The sequence below is a fragment of the Scomber japonicus genome, chromosome 12, assembly GCF_027409825.1.
Source record: "Scomber japonicus isolate fScoJap1 chromosome 12, fScoJap1.pri, whole genome shotgun sequence".
NCBI classification, from domain to species: Eukaryota; Metazoa; Chordata; class Actinopteri; order Scombriformes; family Scombridae; genus Scomber; species Scomber japonicus.
This window is the reverse complement of record NC_070589.1, coordinates 24247356-24253592: the sequence shown is the minus strand read 5'-3', so window position 1 is coordinate 24253592 and position 6237 is coordinate 24247356.

Here is a 6237-nt window from a genome sequence, read left to right as displayed (position 1 = left end):
ACACACCCCGACTATAGTTGACTGGGGTTGAAAAACATGGCTGCGGCCGAGCGTGCAGCAGATTTACGGAAGTGAGGTATGTGTAAAAATCTTTTAGCTTACAAAAAAAGCTCATTCTTTTAGAAGTAAGCCTCCAATTCAGCGCTTTTAGCAAATGCTGTTAGCTAAGAAACGAGTTTGTTAACCCACTAAAAAGATATCTGGAGCCTGTTATTTGTTGGTGTACATGAAATACATCGGGTAAAGTTGTGCAGGGAACAATCAGCTAGCATTTCAAGCTGCTAGCCCGGTTAGCTGCTAATGGTGACAAATGTTATATATCTCTTTAGCTGCAAACTATGCGACTATTATCTGTACGTATTCGCCTCTGCAAAACATAATGTAAGCTGGTGTTTATTCTATATGTGTGCATTGTGTTTTCTTGGTGGAGATAGCGTGTGTAGCATTAAAAAAGGGGGAGCTAACACGAAGCTAACACGCAGATATTAGCCGAGAAGAAGGTAACTTGGTTCAACTAGTTAGTCGCTTAGATGAGGGGTAAAATCACAACACACAACTACCCCCGGTTAGATAAGGGGTGTAGTTAAACACTGGGTACGAGAGGAAGCGCGTGAGGTTGACAATATGTAAGTAGTTTGTGTGTGAAGTGGTTTAATGTGTTGGATATAGCTAGCAGTAAGTTAGTTTGCAAGGCTAGGTCAACATGTGTAGCCGGCTCTAAGAGAGAGAGAGAGGTTTCTAAATGTTGTTTAAGTTTTTAATTGTGAACTTTGTGTGTGTGCATCTAACCCACATGCAAACTAACACCCAACTTAACTCAACTTTTTTCTTTTAGTCTGCAGCCTTTATTTTTTTTGTAAACTCGCAGTAGATGATTATTATGATGATTATTATTAGCAGCAGCAGCGATGTTTGCAGGATTTGAGTGAGTCTGCTGCTCGGTTTGTGCACCAACACTTGGCTCCGTGGATGTTGTTGTTGCCAGTGGGCCTTGTGGAAGTGTTGAACTACAGGTCAGCAAACGCCACATGAACGGTAAAGCAAAAAGAAAAGAGAGTTGCTTGGTCTATTTTATCTATGTTAAACAAATGTCTCAGCACAAGCTCCGGTAGAGATGTGTTTTAGCTTAGCTCGGTTACCAATGGCACACTTGCACATCTATTGCTTGTGTTATGTATATATATGTATGTGTGTGTGCTGTAGTGTTGTTGTTATTATATATTTATATATAATAACAATATATGGAGAGTTTCAGTTAACAGCTTGTGTGCAACCCATTTTTTTGTAGGTCCTCCTGATCTGTCATGCTTATAGTAATGTAATCAGCACGTGTTTAACATAACTTCACAACCAAACATGCGCTTTTTTCACAAGAACAGGAAGTGTGGGTTGTTTTAACTAGGCACACATGGGTTTTGGGTTTACGTCGCTACACTGACACTGATAATGACTTTGACACTTAAAAAAGAAAAATGTTAAACAGCCCTGCCTTTGAACATAAGTTGTTATTGTCTAATATAGTCTCAGTGTCTATAGATAGCTGTATGTAAGTCATATAGTTATTAATTTCTTAATTGTCATTTAGCATGGTATTTACAAAAAATACTGAAATGAAATGTTTCTCACCAGCTTCACACAGTGCAAATAATAATGCAATAAAAATAGAAGATGGCAAGTTAAAAAGATTTAGATTAAAAAACCCAAACAAATTTAAAATAAAAAAACAACACATCACTATTTTAGATATACTACTATTTCCAGTTCAACTGTGCTATAGATATATTACTATCCACTTTGCTGCTGCAATAATGTAAATTTCCCCCATTGTAGGAATACTAAAGGAATATATTATCTTATAGTCAGATTTTATATACTCCAGTAGTTAAAACTTGAGTACTTGCAAATGGTAAATTAGTAGGTGTACATGTGTTTGAGATTTTCCTTCGAAAAAGAAACTACTTTACTTTAATCTCTGTAGTATTTAATTCATGACAAGTTACTATAATTAAATGTTTATAAGTGGCTTAAAAATAACCCCAGAAGTATGTGCAACTGTTCACCTAATCCATAAAACATCTGTGCTTACTGTGATTAATACCCCCACTAACAGCTGACAAAGAACATGTAAAATATTAGCAGGGCATCTCCGGGTCGAGCCCTTCAGTCAGATGTTTGGCTCTAATGCAACGCTTCCCAACCTTTGTGGCTTGTTGCGCTTTAAAAAAAAAAAAAAATGAAGCAATGTGTACTCGCGACCCCCTCGTTCTGAGGTTATGGCCCCTACTGTTGACATGAGTTACAAGCAGCACTTCAAGCAAAGAGTGCTCCTTCCCCCTCCCCATATTAGACGGTTTATTTTGGAGGATTTCTATGGGACTAAAGATTTGACAGCATCCATTATTTAATGAAGGAGGCGGGAAAAAAATGCAGAAATAAAAGAAAAGCAAAATTATGATTTGTATACTTACCCTCTTGTGACCCTTTTGATTAAATTAGTCTTTCCTTCAGATTTATCTTCTCAGTGTTTGTAGCTACTGGCCTGAATCTGCTTTAAGAGTTCATAGCATGTATGTTCAAGCCCTGTCATTATTAAAATATTTGTAAAGTAATATACCCTCAAAAAGAAAGTCATTGCATAACTACTCTGTAACCGTGTGGACTATTAAAAAAAGGCAGCAATCCCACGCACCGTCTTTACTACGTGTACTCCTTTTTGTTTTACATTCCAGTCATAACTCCTCCATCAGGTGTGCTGTACATGAGCACCAGCTTATTCTTAGAAAGGGTAGTCACTTCAGCAAAGTAATCACAACCTGCTTTATATTTCATGTGCACCAAACTAACTCTTTTATTTCCGAAAAGCACCTTCAGGCAGCTCTAATTTTTCTTTTTTTTCTGTATTAATTATTAATTGAGGCCTTTTCCATCCATACCAACTACATGTTAATAATTAGGACGATGTGTGAAATGTGAGCAAACATTTTTCACAGTTATTTAGTGAAACTGTAACCCTGATCATTGTGAAGTAATAAGTTTTCTATCTTTTTTTTTCTTCTTCTTTCTTTCTTTTTTGTGTGTGTGTGTTGAGAGCAGGTCAGATGAGCAGGCGGGCTTAATTAGGTTTGTCGTGTTGAGTCTAAGGATGAGTGCTCAGTCTGAATAACCTGCCCCCTCTGTTTTTCTTTCTTTCTCTCTCTTATTTTATGCATGGACAAATCACATTAGCTTTCTCAGCTGGAGTCTTTAGTGGAGTGTGAGTAATAACGTGCACATGGTCGCAGCGCATATTGTTCCAGGTGACCATACTGTAAGATCCCCCCCTGAAGGAGGGTTTTATCCAAATGTAGCTGTGGCTAAAGGTAAAGCCTTTTTTGGATTTGATGTTGCTGTGTTGGCATTGTACAGGAAAGGGCGGGATCGTTCCAGGAAAGGCAACAAGGAGCTTTTAAATGAGTTTTGACAGAGGTCGGCCCACAGATTGATGCCCTGGGAATTCATGTAAATGAACAACACGATCAAAATGTTAATTGATGCCATCATTTCTCTCCTTTTTTTTTTTAAAAAACAGACTGCGGTGTGTCGTCTTTTCTGTGTAGGACACCGCTGAGATCATTTATCCACTGCGTGTCACTTTTAAATCGACCTTAACCATGTCACGTATTTTATTGTCATCTGTTGTTAGATTTATTAGTTGAAGCTGTGATTTCTTGTCGTCTAGAGGAGACTTCAGTGGCAAGTTTGTGTGTGTGTGTGTGTGTGTGTGTGTGTGTGTGCATGTGTGTGTGTGTGTGTGTGTGTGTGTGTGCATGTGTGTGTTAATTGGGAATGGGGGAATTTTTCTGACTAGGGCAGGAAACGTCTCCCAGATTGTTGCCCCTACTTTTTTAAACACACACTTTAATCATCATGACTACCTAGATTAAGACTAATGTATGTACATGCTTTATAATCATCCAATTTACCCACTAAAATTTGATTTATGTGAGATGAATGTGTAGAAAATTGAGGAACTCTGTATGCGTCTAGTCACATTGATGGGTTTTCAAAGCAGCCTTAATGTTAAGGTCTGTTGTTTGTAATGTGAAAACTGCTTCGCTATTCCATTTTTAGTCGTCCATGACCGCCAGCCACAATGGTGTTTCTTTTTTTTTTCAGACATATTGTTTTGCATCCACTTCACTCCCTGACCTTTTGGCTGTAGCTTTAGTGGAACCAGAAACACTGAGAAAAACCACAACTGTACATATCTGCTTATGCTCAGAGTATTAATGAGGTAGATGAGCAACTCAGCTCTTTTAATGAAGTTATGTTTCCCCCCAATTACAACCTTTATAGTGCTAAATTACTGGCCAGACCTGCTTGTCTTCAGAAACCACACACACACACACACACACACACACGCATACATACACGTCTCTGATTGAGGAATGAGGCGGCTTCATCTGACAGTTTCTGTTACTTTTTAAAATAGACAATCTGACATCATTCACACTCATTTCACACACTGTGCTCGGCCAGGTGTGCGAAGGTGAGAAAGGAGCCAGGGTTTGAACTATTCTCTCAAACTATTTTTGTCACTCTTTAATGTGAAAATGCAAAGTGCAAGGAGTCTATGAATGTCTTCCAGGTGAGACTGTGCGAAATCGTGTGCTGCTATTCTCCATTTTTAAAAGGATATTGAGCCTCATCCTTCTCTATGAACACTGATTTTTCAGTTATTAACACGTCTGATTTCCAAAGTGGTCAAACAACACACAGTATAAACTAGTTTTTCTCTAGCATTACCTGGCCTTTAATGATAACTTAATTTAGCCTAAAGAAGCTGGTTAAAGTGTTTGACATAGTTAAATAATCATGCATTGTCTGACCTAGACTGCAGCTTAATTGTTTGTGCATGAAATGTATCTTTTTTGTCGTGAGATTGAATTTTATATTGAATAAGACATCCAATATTGACATGTTATTAGTGGCCGGCATTTTACAGTTTGTTCTCTTTCTTTTTTGCTGTTTGTAGTTCATGTGCAGGAAACCAAAGTAACACGCAGAGCGAGTTTGGGAAAGCTTTGTTTGTAAATCGTGTCAGGAAGTTAATCGTCACGTCTGAAGCCTCAGTGGTTGCCCTCAATCTAATTCTGCTTTATGTAGGATTCTTGTTGTTGTTGTTGGTGTTGTCGGGAGTATTTCATTTTCTATACCTTCTGACTAGTTTCAAAAGGATCGCAGCTTCTTGGTGCTCCAGCACACCTGTCATAAAAAAAGAGATAAACAGCAGGCAGTGCATGATGACAAACCTGCGTCTGCAGTCTTATCTCTGCTGAGCTGGAAGTAAGAAATATAAGGTAGCTTCTCTGTCAGCAACCAGTCAACCAGAAAATCATATTTATCCTTACATGAGTGAGAATGTGATTAAAACATGAGTTCAAATAAGTGATAATGGTTAAAGAGGGAATAAATGGGCCTTACTTACGTACATACACATTATATAGTTATAGTAAACTTTACCTATAAGGCACCTTTCATACAAGGGATGTAGCTCAAAGTGCTTTACAGAGAAAAATAGAAGTGCAATACAATAAAATTACAACAAAAAACAAAAAATAAAATCAGACAATATGTAAAAATTAGTTAAAATGACTCTAATCAATAGCCAGATTAAATAAATATGTTTTCAGGTGTCTCTTATAGCTTTAGGTAGAGTTTAAATAAAACATCTACTGCATGCCAGCTTTTTGGATTTTCATTTTGAAGTCACCTTTTATCTTTTTAGACTTACAAAGCTCACACAGTGTGAGCCTCAACTCTGTTAGATTTGTGAGACATCTGAAGAAATTTAGTGACCGCTCATTTTCCGCGAGGTGGATTGTCTGACCTTTTTTATTATTTCCTGTTTCGTCGTCTGCCCAGTGTAAGATCTCACACCTATTACATATAAGACATCTGGTTTAGCCTGTGGACAGAAGGTGTTGCTTAGCTACAATGACAGGAGAAATCAATACCCCTCTGGCCGTGAGCTGAGAAATGGCCCGAGCAGTGTTTAACAAAGGTCTGCCGGTGGACGCTTTTGTTCCTGCATTTATTTTTTTTTAGCTTGGCTGGCCAGTGAAACCAATCAAACCTGTAACTGTTGTAACATCAGTGCAGTGGTGCATTCATTGAGCTGTAAAGGTTTACAGTGTTCACTGATTATGCCGCCTTATTGAAGTGAATGTGTGTGTTTTGTGTGTGTTTTTCAGGTGC